Below are 17723 nucleotides of genomic sequence, written 5' to 3' on the forward strand. Positions count from 1 at the left end.
GTCCATCTCCAAAATTGGTGCATTTTTAACTATTTGCTTCTTTTATCACAAATAGTAGTAACATGAAAGTTTCCATTGCCCACAATCTCATAATCCGGTATTCCTAATTTTAAACATTCAAAAACAATTGAAGCTTTAAAGGGGTACTCCGGTGCTTACATATCTTATCCCCTATGCAAAGGATAGGGGATAAGATGCCTTATCGCGGGAGTCCCGCAGCTGGGGACGCCCGGGATCATGCACGCGGCAAGCAATTTGTAATCAGTCCCTGGAGCGTGTTCGCTCCGGGTCTGATTACGGTCGACCGCAGGGTCGGCGGCGTGTGAAATCACGCCCCCGTGTGACGTCACGCTCCGCCTCTCAATGCAAGCCTACGGGCGGGGGCGTGATAGCTATCATGCCCCCTCCCGTAGGTTTGCATTGAGGGGCGGAGCGTGACGTCATACGGGGGCGTGACGTCACATGCCGCTGGCCCTGCGAGCTCGCTCCGGGGACTGATTAAAAAGGGGGTGCCGCGCGCATGATCCCGGGCGTCCCCAGCTGCGGGACTCCCGCGATCAGGCATCTTATCCCCTATCCTTTGGATAGGGGATAAGATGTGTAAGCACTGGAGTACCCCTTTAAGAATATATATCACCTATGTTATAACATTCTGGAACAAGACAATCAAAAACAGTAGTCATGCTTTTACTTAGTCATTCCCTTGTAAAAGAACATTTACATAACACATGTAAAGAAATTTTAAAATTTAAAAAGTTAACAAAAAAAGAAAACTCCACAAAAGATTGTTAATTTACAAGAAATATGACATGGCGGCATTGGAAACTTTACTAGATTACACATTTTGAGCACAAATACATATAAATTGCTATGCTCAGTTCAGTCCTCCTCCCCTACAGAATTCCTGTCCATCTCCAAAATTGGTGTATTTTTAACTATTTGCTTCTTTTATCACAAATAGTAGTAACATGAAAGTTTCCATTGCCCACAATCTCATAATCTGGTATTCCTAAATTTAAACATTCAAAAACAATTGAAGCTTTAAGGCCCCTTTCACACTACATAATTACTCAGAAAATCGGCATTAAAACGGTAGTTACCTAGTCCTATACGGCCGTTGGAAAATCCCATTATAGTCTGTGAGATTTTTCTAATAGCCGTTTTAACCCGTTATTTTATGATGGAAGATAGTAATGGGAGAAATAGTTCATGAACTATTTCTCCCGTTGCTATCTTCCGTCACAAATAATGGTCGTTATTAATAACGGGCAATAATGTGTTAAAACAGCTATTAGAAAAATCCCACAGACTATAATGGGTTTTTCTAACGGCCGTATAGGATTTTGTAACTGCCCTTTTGCTGACGATTTTCTGACGGAAGAATATATATCACCTGTTATAAAATTCTGGTATGAGATAATCAAAACAGTTGTCATGCTTTTAGTCACTCCCTTGCGAAAGAACATTGAAATAACACATATAAAGACAAATGAAAAGTTAACAAAAAAAGGAAATTCCACAATAGATTGTTAATATACAAGGAATATGACATGGCGGCCTTGGAAACTTTACTAGATTGCATCTTTTGAGCACAGTTACAAATAAATCGCTATGCTCAGTTCAGGCCTCCTCCGCCCCTACAGCCTTCCTGTCCATCTCCAAAATTGGTTCATTTTTAACTATTTGCTTCTTTTATCACAAATAGTAGTAACATGAAAGTTTCCATTGCCCACAATCTCATAATCCGGTATTCCTAATTTTAAAAATTCAAAAACAATTGAAGCTTTAAAGGGGTACTCCGGTGCTTACATATCTTATCCCCTATGCAAAGGATAGGGGATAAGATGCCTGATCGCGGGAGTCCCGCAGCTGGGAACGCCCGGGATCATGCACGCTGCACCCAGTTTGTAATCAGTCCCCGGTGCGTGTTCGCTCTGGGTCTGATTACGTCCGACCGCAGGGCCAGCGGCGTGTGACGTCACGCCCCCGTTTGACGTCACGCTGCGCCTCAATGCTAGCCTACGGGAGGGGGCGTGATAGCTATCATGCCCCCTCCCTTAGGTTTGCATTGAGGGGCGGAGCGTGACGTCATACGGGGCGGGGGCATGATGTCACCTGCCGCTGGCCCTGCGAGCACGCTCCGGGGACTGATTAAAAAGGGGGTGCCGCGTGCATGATTCCGGGCGTCCCCAGCTGCGGGACTCACGCGATCAGGCATCTTATCCCCTATCCTTTGGATAGGGGATAAGATGTGTAAGCACCGGAGTAGCCCTTTAAGAATATATATCACCTATGTTATAACATTCTGGAACAAGACAATCAAAAACAGTAGTCATGCTTTTACTTAGTCACTCCCTTGTAAAAGAACATTTACATAACACATGTAAAGAAATTTTAAAATTTAAAAAGTTAACAAAAAAAGAAAACTCCACAAAAGATTGTTAATTTACAAGGAATATGAAATGGCGGCCTTGGAAACTTTACTAGATTTCACATTTTGAGCACAAATACATATAAATTGCTATGCTCAGTTCAGTCCTCCTCCCCTACAGAATTCCTGTCCATCTCCAAAATTGGTGTATTTTTAACTATTTGCTTCTTTTATCACAAATAGTAGAAACATGAAAGTTTCCATTGACCACAATCTCATAATCTGGTATTCCTAAATTTAAACATTCAAAAACAATTGAAGCTTTAAGGCCTCTTTCACACTACGTAATTACTCAGAAAATCGGCATTTAAATGGTAGTTACCTAGTCCTATACGGCCGTTGTAAAATCCCATTATAGTCTGTGAGATATTTCTAATAGCCGTTTTAACCCGTTATTTTATGATGGAAGATAGTAATGGGAGAAATAGTTCATGAACTATTTCTCCCGTTGCTATCTTCCATCACAAATAATGGTCGTTATTAATAACGGGCTATAACGTGTTAAAACGGCTATTAGAAAAATCCCACAGACTATAATGGGATTTTCTAACGGCCGTATAGGATTTTGTAACTGCCCTTTTGCTGACGATTTTCTGACGGAAGAATATATATCACCTGTTATAAAATTCTGGTATGAGATAATCAAAACAGTTGTCATGCTTTTAGTCACTCCCTTGCGAAAGAACATTGAAATAACACATATAAAGACAAATGAAAAGTTAACAAAAAAGGAAATTCCACAATAGATTGTTAATATACAAGGAATATGACATGGCGGCCTTGGAAACTTTACCAGATTGCATCTTTTGAGCACAGTTACAAATAAATCGCTATGCTCAGTTCAGGCCTCCTCCGCCCCTACAGCCTTCCTGTCCATCTCCAAAATTGGTGCATTTTTAACAATTTGCTTCTTTTATCACAAATAGTAGTAACATGAAAGTTTCCATTGCCCACAATCTCATAATCGGGTATTCCTAATTTTAAACATTCAAAAACAATTGAAGCTTTAAAGGGGTACTCCGGTGCTTACATATCTTATCCCGTATGCAAAGGATAGGGGATAAGATGCCTGATCGCGGGAGTCCCGCAGCTGGGAACGCCCGGGATCATGCACGCGGCACCCAGTTTGTAATCAGTCCCCGGTGCGTGTTCGCTCTAGGTCTTATTACGTCCGACCGCAGGGCCAGCGGCGTGTGACGTCACGCCCCCGTGTGACGTCACGCTGCGCCTCAATGCTAGCCTACGGGAGGGGGCGTGATAGCTATCATGCCCCCTCCCGTAGGTTTGCATTGAGGGGCGGAGCGTGACGTCATACGGGGGCGGGGGCGTGATGTCACCTGCCGCTGGCCCTGCGAGCACGCTCCGGGGACTGATTAAAAAGGGGGTGCCGCGTGCATGATCCCGGGCGTCCCCAGCTGCGGGACTCACGCGATCAGGCATCTTATCCCCTATCCTTTGGATAGGGGATAAGATGTGTAAGCACCGGAGTAGCCCTTTAAGAATATATATCACCTATGTTATAACATTCTGGAACAAGACAATCAAAAACAGTAGTCATGCTTTTACTTAGTCACTCCCTTGTAAAAGAACATTTACATAACACATGTAAAGAAATTTTAAAATTTAAAAAGTTAACAAAAAAAGAAAACTCCACAAAAGATTGTTAATTTACAAGAAATATGACATGGCGGCATTGGAAACTTTACTAGATTACACATTTTGAGCACAAATACATATAAATTGCTATGCTCAGTTCAGTCCTCCTCCCCTACAGAATTCCTGTCCATCTCCAAAATTGGTGTATTTTTAACTATTTGCTTCTTTTATCACAAATAGTAGAAACATGAAAGTTTCCATTGCCCACAATCTCATAATCTGGTATTCCTAAATTTAAACATTCAAAAACAATTGAAGCTTTAAGGCCCCTTTCACACTACATAATTACTCAGAAAATCGGCATTAAAACGGTAGTTACCTAGTCCTATACGGCCGTTGGAAAATCCCATTATAGTCTATGAGATTTTTCTAATAGCCGTTTTAACGCGTTATTTTATGATGGAAGATAGTAATGGGAGAAATAGTTCATGAACTATTTCTCCCGTTACTATCTTCCGTCACAAATAATGGCCGTTATTAATAACAGGCTATAACGTGTTAAAACGGCTATTAGAAAAATCCCACAGACTATAATGGGATTTTCTAACGGCCGTATAGGATTTTGTAACTGCCCTTTTGCTGACGATTTTCTGACGGAAGAATATATATCACCTGTTATAAAATTCTGGTATAAGATAATCAAAACAGTTGTCATGCTTTTAGTCACTCCCTTGCGAAAGAACATTGAAATAACACATATAAAAACAAATGAAAAGTTAACAAAAAAGGAAATTCCACAATAGATTGTTAATATACAAGGAATATGACATGGCGGCCTTGGAAACTTTACTAGATTGCATCTTTTGAGCACAGTTACAAATAAATCGCTATGCTCAGTTCAGGCCTCCTCCGCCCCTACAGCCTTCCTGTCCATCTCCAAAATTGGTTCATTTTTAACTATTTGCCTCTTTTATCACAAATAGTAGTAACATGAAAGTTTCCATTGCCCACAATCTCATAATCCGGTATTCCTAATTTTAAACATTCAAAAACAATTGAAGCTTTAATGGGGTACTCCGGTGCTTACATATCTTATCCCGTATGCAAAGGATAGGGGATAAGATGCCTTATCGCGGGAGTCCCGCAGCTGGGCACGCCCGGGATCATGCACGCGGCACCCAGTTTGTAATCAGTCCCCGGAGCGTGTTCGCTCCTGGTCTGATTACGTCGACCGCAGGGCCGGCGGCGTGTGAAATTATGCCCCCGTGTGACGTCACGCTCCGCCTCTCAATGCAAGCCTACGGGAGGGGGCGTGATAGCTATCATGCCCCCTCCCGTAGGTTTGCATTGAGGGGCGGAGCGTGGCGTCATACGGGGGCGGGGGCGTGATGTCACCTGCCGCTGGCCCTGCGAGCACGCTCCGGGGACTGATTAAAAAGGGGGTGCCGCGTGCATGATCCCGGGCGTCCCCAGCTGCGGGACTCACCCGATCAGGCATCTTATCCCCTATCCTTTGGATAGGGGATAAGATGTGTAAGCACCGGAGTAGCCTTTAAGAATATATATCACCTATGTTATAACATTCTGGAACAAGACAATCAAAAACAGTAGTCATGCTTTTACTTAGTCACTCCCTTGAAAAAGAACATTTACATAACACATGTAAAGAAATTTAAAAATTTAAAAAGTTAACAAAAAAAGAAAACTCCACAAAAGATTGTTAATTTACAAGAAATATGACATGGCGGCATTGGAAACTTTACTAGATTACACATTTTGAGCACAAATACATATAAATTGCTATGCTCAGTTCAGTCCTCCTCCCCTACAGAATTCCTGTCCATCTCCAAAATTGGTGTATTTTTAACTATTTGCTTCTTTTATCACAAATAGTAGTAACATGAAAGTTTCCATTGCCCACAATCTCATAATCTGGTATTCCTAAATTTAAACATTCAAAAACAATTGAAGCTTTAAGGCCCCTTTCACACTACACAATTACTCAGAAAATCGGCATTAAAACGGTAGTTACCTAGTCCTATACGGCCGTTGGAAAATCCAATTATAGTCTATGAGATTTTTCTAATAGCCGTTTTAACCCATTATTTTATGATGGAAGATAGTAATGGGAGAAATAGTTCATGAACTATTTCTCCCGTTACTATCTTCCGTCACAAATAATGGCCGTTATTAATAACGGGCTATAACGTGTTAAAACGGCTATTAGAAAAATCCCACAGACTATAATGGGATTTTCTAACGGCCGTATAGGATTTTGTAACTGCCCTTTTGCTGACGATTTTCTGACGGAAGAATATATATCACCTGTTATGAAATTCTGGTATAAGATAATCAAAACAGTTGTCATGCTTTTAGTCACTCCCTTGCGAAAGAACATTGAAATAACACATATAAAAACAAATGAAAAGTTAACAAAAAAGGAAATTCCACAATAGATTGTTAATATACAAGGAATATGAGATGGCGGCCTTGGAAACTTTACTAGATTGCATCTTTTGAGCACAGTTACAAATAAATCGCTATGCTCAGTTCAGGCCTCCTCCGCCCCTACAGCCTTCCTGTCCATCTCCAAAATTGGTGTATTTTTAACTATTTGCTTCTTTTATCACAAATAGTAGAAACATGAAAGTTTCCATTGCCCACAATCTCATAATCTGGTATTCCTAAATTTAAACATTCAAAAACAATTGAAGCTTTAAGGCCCCTTTCACACTACATAATTACTCAGAAAATCGGCATTAAAACGGTAGTTACCTAGTCCTATACGGCCGTTGGAAAATCCCATTATAGTCTATGAGATTTTTCTAATAGCCGTTTTAACGCGTTATTTTATGATGGAAGATAGTAATGGGAGAAATAGTTCATGAACTATTTCTCCCGTTACTATCTTCCGTCACAAATAATGGCCGTTATTAATAACAGGCTATAACGTGTTAAAACGGCTATTAGAAAAATCCCACAGACTATAATGGGATTTTCTAACGGCCGTATAGGATTTTGTAACTGCCCTTTTGCTGACGATTTTCTGACGGAAGAATATATATCACCTGTTATAAAATTCTGGTATAAGATAATCAAAACAGTTGTCATGCTTTTAGTCACTCCCTTGCGAAAGAACATTGAAATAACACATATAAAAACAAATGAAAAGTTAACAAAAAAGGAAATTCCACAATAGATTGTTAATATACAAGGAATATGACATGGCGGCCTTGGAAACTTTACTAGATTGCATCTTTTGAGCACAGTTACAAATAAATCGCTATGCTCAGTTCAGGCCTCCTCCGCCCCTACAGCCTTCCTGTCCATCTCCAAAATTGGTTCATTTTTAACTATTTGCCTCTTTTATCACAAATAGTAGTAACATGAAAGTTTCCATTGCCCACAATCTCATAATCCGGTATTCCTAATTTTAAACATTCAAAAACAATTGAAGCTTTAAAGGGGTACTCCGGTGCTTACATATCTTATCCCGTATGCAAAGGATAGGGGATAAGATGCCTTATCGCGGGAGTCCCGCAGCTGGGCACGCCCGGGATCATGCACGCGGCACCCAGTTTGTAATCAGTCCTCGGAGCGTGTTCGCTCCTGGTCTGATTACGTCGACCGCAGGGCCGGCGGCGTGTGAAATTATGCCCCCGTGTGACGTCACGCTCCGCCTCTCAATGCAAGCCTACGGGAGGGGGCGTGATAGCTATCATGCCCCCTCCCGTAGGTTTGCATTGAGGGGCGGAGCGTGGCGTCATACGGGGGCGGGGGCGTGATGTCACCTGCCGCTGGCCCTGCGAGCACGCTCCGGGGACTGATTAAAAAGGGGGTGCCGCGTGCATGATCCCGGGCGTCCCCAGCTGCGGGACTCACCCGATCAGGCATCTTATCCCCTATCCTTTGGATAGGGGATAAGATGTGTAAGCACCGGAGTAGCCCTTTAAGAATATATATCACCTATGTTATAACATTCTGGAACAAGACAATCAAAAACAGTAGTCATGCTTTTACTTAGTCACTCCCTTGAAAAAGAACATTTACATAACACATGTAAAGAAATTTAAAAATTTAAAAAGTTAACAAAAAAAGAAAACTCCACAAAAGATTGTTAATTTACAAGAAATATGACATGGCGGCATTGGAAACTTTACTAGATTACACATTTTGAGCACAAATACATATAAATTGCTATGCTCAGTTCAGTCCTCCTCCCCTACAGAATTCCTGTCCATCTCCAAAATTGGTGTATTTTTAACTATTTGCTTCTTTTATCACAAATAGTAGTAACATGAAAGTTTCCATTGCCCACAATCTCATAATCTGGTATTCCTAAATTTAAACATTCAAAAACAATTGAAGCTTTAAGGCCCCTTTCACACTACACAATTACTCAGAAAATCGGCATTAAAACGGTAGTTACCTAGTCCTATACGGCCGTTGGAAAATCCCATTATAGTCTATGAGATTTTTCTAATAGCCGTTTTAACCCGTTATTTTATGATGGAAGATAGTAATGGGAGAAATAGTTCATGAACTATTTCTCCCGTTACTATTTTCCGTCACAAATAATGGCCGTTATTAATAACGGGCTATAACGTGTTAAAACGGCTATTAGAAAAATCCCACAGACTATAATGGGACTTTCTAACGGCCGTATAGGATTTTGTAACTGCCCTTTTGCTGACGATTTTCTGACGGAAGAATATATATCACCTGTTATAAAATTCTAGTATAAGATAATCAAAACAGTTGTCATGCTTTTAGTCACTCCCTTGCGAAAGAACATTGAAATAACACATATAAAGACAAATGAAAAGTTAACAAAAAAGGAAATTCCACAATAGATTGTTAATATACAAGGAATATGACATGGCGGCCTTGGAAACTTTACTAGATTGCATCTTTTGAGCACAGTTACAAATAAATCGCTATGCTCAGTTCAGGCCTCCTCCGCCCCTACAGCCTTCCTGTCCATCTCCAAAATTTGTGCATTTTTAACTATTTGCCTCTTTTATCACAAATAGTAGTAACATTAAAGTTTCCATTGCCCACAATCTCATAATCCGGTATTCCTAATTTTAAACATTCAAAAACAATTGAAGCTTTAAAGGGGTACTCCGGTGCTTACATATCTTATCCCCTATGCAAAGGATAGGGGATAAGATGCCTTATCACGGGAGTCCCGCAGCTGGGGACGCCCGGGATCATGCACGCGGCACCCAGTTTGTAATCAGTCCCCGGAGCGTGTTCGCTCGGGGTCTGATTACGGTCGACCGCCCCCGTGTGACGTCACGCTCTGCCTCTCAATGCAAGCCTACGGGAGGGGGCGTGATAGCTATCATGCCCCCTCCCTTAGGTTTGCATTGAGGGGCGGAGCGTGACGTCACACAGGTTGGGGGCGTGACGTCACATGCCGCCGGCCCTGCGAGCACGCTCCGGGGACTGATTAAAAAGGGGGTGCCGCGTGCATGATCCCGGGCGTACCCAGCTGCGGGACTCCCGCGATCAGGCATCTTATCGCCTATCCTTTGGATAGGGGATAAGATGTGTAAGCACCGGAGAACCCCTTTAAGAATATATATGACCTATGTTTTAACATTCTGGAACAAGACAATCAAAAACAGTAGTCATGCTTTTACTTAGTCACTCCCTTGTAAAAGAACATTTACATAACACATGTAAAGAAATTTTAAAATTTTAAAAGTTAACATAAAAAAAAAAAACTCCACAAAAGATTGTTAATTTACAAGGAATATGAAATGGCGGCCTTGGAAACTTTACTAGATTACACATTTTGAGCACAAATACATATAAATTGCTATGCTCAGTTCAGTCCTCCTCCCCTACAGAATTCCTCTCCATCTCCAAAATTGGTGCATTTTTAACTATTTGCTTCTTTTATCACAAACAGTAGTAACATGAAAGTTTCCATTGCCCACAATCTCATAATTTGGTATTCCTAATTTTAAACATTCAAAAACAATTTAAGCTTTAAGGCTGCCCCTTTCACCCTACATAATTACTCTGAAAATCGGCATTAAAATGGTAGTTATATAGTCCTATACGGCCGTTGGAAAATCCCATTATAGTCTGTGAGGAGCCACAACCCTGAAAGGAGAAAATCTTCCCCTTACAGGCTTCCGAAATGGCAGACCAAATCCACCGAGAAATGGTGGCATTGAAAGCAGGCTGTCCTTTACAACGACCCTCCGTAAGGACGAAAAAGGAATCACACTGACGAAACGCAGAAGTGATAGAGAGATAAGGAGAAGGAGCAGGACAAAAAGACGGGAGGACAATGTCCAAATTGAGATGAAAAGCCGAAACCACCTTAAGCAAAAAAGGAAGGATCTGGCAGGAAAACAACCTTTTCCTGATGGAGCACCAAAAATGAAGAACGGCAGGAGAGAGCTGCCAATTCAGACACCCTTCGGATGGAGGTGATAACAACAAGAAACGCCACTTTCCAAGAAAGGAGGCGTAGAGACACCTCTCTAAGGGGCTCAAAAGGTTCACCCTGGAGGGCACTCAGAACATGATTCAAGTCCCAAGGGGGAGAGGGCGACCGATAAGGAGGGACAGGAGCCTGACCACGTCGGCGTACCACGACCTTCGGGGCCAATCTGGAGCTACCAGAATGGTGGGAACGTCCTCCGCTTTGAGCTTCCTCAGACTCCTGGGAAGGAGCGGAAGGGTATGAAACAGATAGGGTAGGGCAAACCCCACCCAAGGAATCACTAGGGCGTCCACGGCTAAAGCCAGAGGGTCCCGGGACTTGGACACAAATGGAAGGATCTTCCCATTGTGCCGGAACGTGAAGAGGGCCACGTCTGGAATGCCCCAGAGGTCGCGGATCTGCGTGAAGACCTCTGGATGTAGGGACCACTCACCTGGGTCGGGTGAGGACCGACTGAGGAAGTCCGCTTCCCAGTTGAGCAACCCCGGAATGTGAATCGCCGAGATGGCCGGAACCATGCTTTCCGCCCAGATGAGAATCTTTGTCACCTCCGCCATGGCTGTCGAGCTGAGAGTGCCGCCTTGACGATTTATGTATCCCACGGCCGTGGGGTTGTCTGACTGGACACGGACAGGTCGGGTCTGAAGCCGGGATTCCCAATGAAGAAGACAAACCAGGATCACCCGTAGTTCCAATATGTTTATCGGAAGAAGGGCTTCTCGGGGAGACCAGAGTCCGTGGACTGTCCAATCCCTGAACACACCGCCCCAGCCCGACTGGCATCCGTCGTAACCACCTGCCAGTGAAGGGGAACAAATGAGCGCCCCTGGAGAAGAAGCGGGGAGCGGAGCCAGCAGAGAAGAGACTGACGGATCCTGTGAGGGAGAACATGGAGAGCGGAGATCTGTCCCACCGAGAGAGAATTGCCAGTTGAAGAGGTCGGTAAGGAAACTGGGCAAAGGGCACGGCCTCTATGGTCGCCACCATCCATCCCAGGACTTCCATGCAAGTGCGGATGGAGACTGGGACCTGGAGCCAAAGGGAGCGGACTCCTGACAGAAGAGTCAGACGTTTGTCTGGCGGAAGTCAAATTCGGGCCGAGGTCGTGTTGAACTGAAGTCCCAAGAATATCAGGGACTGGGTGGGAGAGAGGACTGACTTGTCCCGGTTGACCCTCCACCCGAAGTGATCCAGAGTGTGAAGAGTGACATCCACATTCTCCAGAGTCTGGGATCTGGTGGAAGTCTTGATGAGAGGGTCGTCCAGGTGGGGTATCACCGAGACTCCCCTCGGCCGCAACAGGGCCAAGGATTTTGGTAAAGACCCGAGGAGCCGTGGCCAGGCAAAAGGGGAGGGCTACGAATTGAAAATGCCCCTCCGGAACCGCAAAGTGGAGTTACCGTGATGGCCTTGAAATATTGGCACATGGAGATAGGCATCCTTGATGTCTACTGAGGAGAAACTCCCCTAGTTCCAGGGATACCACTACCGAACGGAGAGATTCCATTCGGAAGTGGCAGATGAGAAGATGACAGTTGAGACGCTTGAGGTCTAGGATTGGCCGCACAGAACCGTCCTTCTTGGGGACCACAAAAAGATTGGAATAGAAACCCCAAAAACGTTCCCCTGGAGGAAAGGGACCGATAACCCCCTGGAGAAGCAGAGACTGTAGAGCCTCTCGAAATTGCTTCACCAGAGAAGGAGACCGGGGGGCCAGGGATCGAAAAAAGCGATCCCTTGGGAGGGAGGCAAATTCGATTCGGTAACCGCTGGATACCACGTCCCTGACCCGGGAGTCCTGAATGTGTGTGGTCCAGATGTCTCGAAAAAAATAAGAGAAGACCTCCCACCCGAGAAAAAACTGCGGGTGGGGGCTTCTTTTTGGAAGAGGGTTTGCGGTTGCCTGATTTGGCCGCAAACCGGCCGTAATGGTTGGTGTCCAACTTCCAAGACGGGCGCAGCCGGAATGAGGGAGCCTTCTTGTCCCGCGAAGGCGCCCGCTCAGACCCCTTGCTGGGGCCAAAGGTCCGAAAGGAAGAGGACTTCCTTTGGGAAGTAGAACGAGCCATATTTTGAGGCAACAAGGAACTCTTACCTCCCGTCGCCTCTGAGATAATCTCGTCAAGGTGCTTGCCAAAAAGACGGCCACCCGTAAAAGGAAGCTCAGTGAGAGACCTTTTGGAAGCGGCATCCACATTCCAAGCTTTAAGCCACATAGAAGCAGCTAGGTGACCCACAGCAAGGCAGAACAACGGGCTGACTGCATGGAAGCTGTGCACAGAAATTCCCCAGCTTTAGAGCATTGGAGAGCCAGAGCAGACAGATCCTCTGAGGGGGATCCTGCTAGGATACCCTGACAGAGTTTTGGGCACCACTCCGATAGGGCCTTGGACGCCCATGCTGAGGTGAAGATGGGAAGAAGCGAAGAGCCGGCTGCTTCAGAGACAAACTTCGCTAAGGACTCCACCTTCTTGTCTGTAGAATCCTTGAAGGCGGCCGCATCTGCCAGTGGCAGTGTAGTGGCCTTAGAGATCCGGGAGATTGGTGGATCCACTGAGGGAGGGGAAACCACCTTAGTGACAAGGTGTTGATTGGAGGACACTTTGCGCCTCCAGGGAGCTCCGACGGCCCTGTAGGCGGAGCTAATGAAGGACGGGGAAGGACTAGAAGGACGCTCCTAGTCCTGAGCGCATATGTCAGCCGCATATGCGCACGGGGGGACCATGTCCACCTCCTTCAGACACTAAGCTTAAACTGATTAGCTCAGGGCCTGGAGGCGGGTATATCCTGCTGGGAGGAGCCGACCTTTTTTTATTATCATAGTGTCACACCTCCTAGAGAGAGCAGCATACACCCACGGTCTGTGTCCCCCAATGGAGTCGATATATATATTTTTTTCATTTACACATCCGACTTTAAAGAAAAGTTGTCAAACACCTGTGGGTGTTAAGGCTCACTGGACACCTTGTTACATGCCTTGAGGGGTGTAGTTTCTAATATGGTATGCCATGTGGGGGGTTTTCTGCTGTTCTGGCACCATAGGGGCTTCCTAAATGTGACACGCCCCCCAAAAACCATTTGATCAAAATTCACTCTCCAAAATCCTATTGTTGCTCCTTCCCTTCTGAGCCCTCTACTGCGCCTGCCGAACACTTCACATACACATATGAGATATTTCCTTACTCGAGAGAAATTGGGTTACACATTTAGGGAACTTTTTCTCCTATTACTCATTACAAAAATTCAAAAACTGGGTCTAAAAGAACATGCGAGTGTAAAAAATGAAGATTTTGAATTTTCTCCTTCACTTTGCTGCTATTCCTGTGAAACACCTAAAGGGTTAACACACTAACTGAATGTCATTTTGAATTCTTTTGAGGGGTGTAGTTTTTATAATGGGGTCATTTGTGGGGTATTTCTAACATGAAGGCCCTTCAAATCCACTTCAAAACTGAACTGGTCTCTGAAAAATTCCTATTTTGAATATGTTGTGAAAAATTGGAAAATTGCTGCTGAACTTTGAAGCCCTCTGATGTCTTCCAAAAGTAAAAACATGTCAACTTAATGATGCCAATATAAAGTAGACATATTGTATATGTGAATCAATATATAATTTGTTTGGTATGTCTATTTTCCTTAAAAGCAGAGAGAAATTTTTAATTTTTCAATAAAATTTTGGAATTTTTCACCAACAAATGAGGCAAGTATCGACAAAAGTTTTCCATTAACATAAAGTAGAATATGTCACGAAAAAACTACCTCGGAATCAGAATGAAAAGTAAAAGCATCCCAGAGTTAATAATGCTTAAAGTCACAGTGGTCAGATGTGCAAAAAATGGCCGGGTCCTACACTGAAAATTGGCTGGGTCCTCAAGGGGTTAAGGTCCAGAGGATTTTTTGCACATCTGACCACTGTGACTTTAAGCATTAATAACTCAGGGATGCTTTTACTTATTAATTTGATTTCAAGAAAAAAATTTCGTGACATATTCTAATTTAACATAGTGATAAATTTTCGTCGATACTTCATCATTTCTCAGTAAAAAATAGCAACATTTCATGAAAAATTTCAAAATTTTGCATTTTTCTAACTTAGAAGCTCTCTGCTTGTAAGGAAAATAGACATACCAAATAAATGATATATTAATTCACATATGCAATATATAAACTTTATGTTGGCATCATAAAGTTGACATGTTTTTATTTTTTAAAACATTAGAGGGCTTCAAATTTTAGCAGCAATTTTCCAATTTTTTCCCAAAATTTACAAAAACTGATTTTTTCAGGGACCAGTTCAGATTGAAGTGGATTTGAGAGGCCTTCATATTAGAAATACCCCATAAATTACCCATTATGAAAACCACACCCCTCAAAGTACTCAAAATGACATTCAGAAAGTTTGTTAGCCCTTTAGAAAATTCTAAATCTTCATTTTTTACAATCACATGTTCTTGTAGACCCATTTTTTGAATTTTTTACAAGGGTAAAACCCATGTGTGGACGTAAAGTGCTATGCAGGTGCACTACAGGGCTCAGAAGACAAAGAGCCACATTTGGCTTTCGGAAAGCAAATTTTGCTGAAATGGTTTTTGGGCGGCATGTCGCATTTAGGAAGCCGCTATGGTGCCAGAACAGCAAAAAAACAAAACAAAAAAAAAAACACACACATTTGGCACACTATTTGGAAAATAACACCCCTCAAGGAACGTAACAAGGGGTACAGTGAGCCTGTACACCCCACAGGTGTTTGACAAATTCTCTTTAAAGTTGGACATGAAAAAAAAAAATTTTCACGAAAATGCTGATATTACCCCAAAAATTTTATTTTCACAAGGGGTAATAGGAAAAAAAGCCCCCCAAAATGTGTAACACCTTTTCTTCTGAGTATGGAAATACTACATATGTGGATGTAAAGTGCTCTGCGAGCGCACTACAGGGTTCAGAAGACAAGGAGTGCCATTGGGCTGTTGGAGAGAGAAATTGGTTGGAATGGAAGTCGGGGGCCATGTGCATTTACAAAGCCCCCGTGCTACCAGAACAGTAAACCACACCCACATGTGACCCTATTTCAGACACCCCACACGGAATGTAACAATGGGTGCAGTGAGCATTTACACCCCACTAGCATTTGACAGACCTTTGGAACAGTAGGCTGTGCAAATAAAAAAATAAATTTTTCATTTTAATGGACCACAGTTCAAAAAATCTGTCAGACACCTGTGGGGTGTAAATGCTCACTGCACCCCTTTTTACATTCCATGAGGGGTGTAGTTTCAAAATGGAGTCACATATGGTTTCGGCACCATGGGGGCTTTGTAAACGCACATGGCCTTAAATTCCAGCCAAATTCTCCAAAAGCCCAATGGTGACCCTTCTCTTCTGAGCCCTGTAGTGCGCCCGCAGAGCACTTTACATCCACATATTAGGTTATGTAACAAACTCTCAGGTGTTTCGCAACCAGTGTGCCTTCAGCTGTTGCAAAAACTACAACTCTCAGCATGCACAGACAGCAGGAGGGCATGCTGGGACTTGTAGTTACGCAACAGCTGGAGGCACACTACTACAACTCCCAGCATGCCCTTTGGCTGTTCATGCATGCTGGGGGTTGTAGTTATGTAACTGCTGGAGGCACACTTTTTCATAGTAAGAATGTGCCTACAGCTGTTGCATAACTACAACCCCCAGCATGCACAAACTACCAAAGGGCAAGCTGGGAGTTGTGCCTTCTGCTGTTGCATAACAACAACTCCCAGCATGCCCTTTTCTGCATGCTGGGAGTTGTTGCTAAGCAACAGCAGGAGGCACAGCCTTACCTCCTGCTGTTGCCTGCTCCCTCCTCATCACCGCCTCCGCTGGTCCTGGAGCCCGATCCCACCACAGACTCCGGGGATCGGGGGCCCCAAGTGCGGTGTACACTCCCGACACTCGCTTTCACCCACTGGAATGGGGGCGGAGCGGGTGCCATTAGGGGCGGAGCGGGTGCCCCTAGCAGGAGTCCTGATTTGTTAGCTGGTAACTGCAGATGAATCAGGACAATTGTGAGGTGGTTTTCTCGGGTCACCGGTGACCTGATTGACCTGGAATTGCCGCAAATCGCCGATCTGGTCTCAGGATCCCCCCCCCAGGAGTCTGCATGGGGTACCTGCTGAATGATTTCAGCAGGCATCCCATTCCGGGTGAACGGAAAAGTCCAGCACGTACAGGTATGCCCTGGGCCCTTAAAAGGGTATTCCCGGAGAATTATTATTATTTTTTTTATATCAACTGGCTCCAGAAAGTTAAACAGATTTGTACAAGAGCCCTGTGATATGAGGTTACATTCCATTATTTGATATTTTAAATAAAACATTTCTATATTTTTATATAGTTGTATCTTATAATTGAAGCACAATCAAGGTATCCATTATCATTATAATTATTGTTCATCTATGTATCAGGTAACTGGTACTAGTCTTGAGGGGTTGGTTACTGTTTAGATTTGTAAATTATTTATATTAAGAAATCTTAATCCTTCCAATAAATATCAGCTGCTGAAGTTGAGTTGTTCTTTTCTGTCTGGCAACAGTGCTCTCTGCTGACACCTCTGTCTGTCTCGGGAACTGCACAGAGTAGAAGAGGTTTGCTATGGGATTTGCTTCTACTCTGGACAGTTCCCTAGACAGGTGTCATCAGAGAGCACTTAGACAGAAAAGAACAACTCAACTTCAGCAGCTCATAAGTACTGAAATAATTAAAAAAAAATTAATAGAAGTAATTTACAAATCTGTTTAACTTTCTGAAGCCAGTTGATATATGAAAAAAATTTTTTTCCTGGATAACCCCTTTAAGTACCAGGACATCAGGGCGTACCTGTACGCCCTGTGTCCTTAAGGGGTTAAACTGCATTCCCATGCAGTTCTATACAATCACAATTTTGTGACAGGTATTACTTAGTGGTTGTAAGTAGGACCTAGGAAGAGAGCGTGCCTCCAAGGTCACAGGGTAATCGATAGGACTGATCATGATCTGCTATGTAATTAATCAGGACACTCCTCCTGCATAGAGGCTATAATTCTTTCCTCTGTACCCACTGATCTGTTTTACCTGACAGATTGTCTTAGATACATATATTTCTGAAAGACAAGTCAACCACCAGAGAGAGCAAACTGGATACAGCCTCATACAGACTAACCAGGGGACATTTATTGAAATTTGTGCAAGCAGAAGTGACAGCTGGCATTAGACACTGAG

General features: G+C 43.5%; 1 long non-coding RNA gene across 1 annotated transcript in view; it reads right to left on the reverse strand.

The window, feature by feature from the left end:
• LOC130356843 (uncharacterized) overlaps positions 1–17723 on the reverse strand; it is an 81325-nt gene that overhangs the window by 49166 nt on the left and 14436 nt on the right. The window lies entirely within an intron of this gene.

The sequence above is a fragment of the Hyla sarda genome, chromosome 2, assembly GCF_029499605.1.
Source record: "Hyla sarda isolate aHylSar1 chromosome 2, aHylSar1.hap1, whole genome shotgun sequence".
Taxonomy (NCBI): Eukaryota; Metazoa; Chordata; class Amphibia; order Anura; family Hylidae; genus Hyla; species Hyla sarda.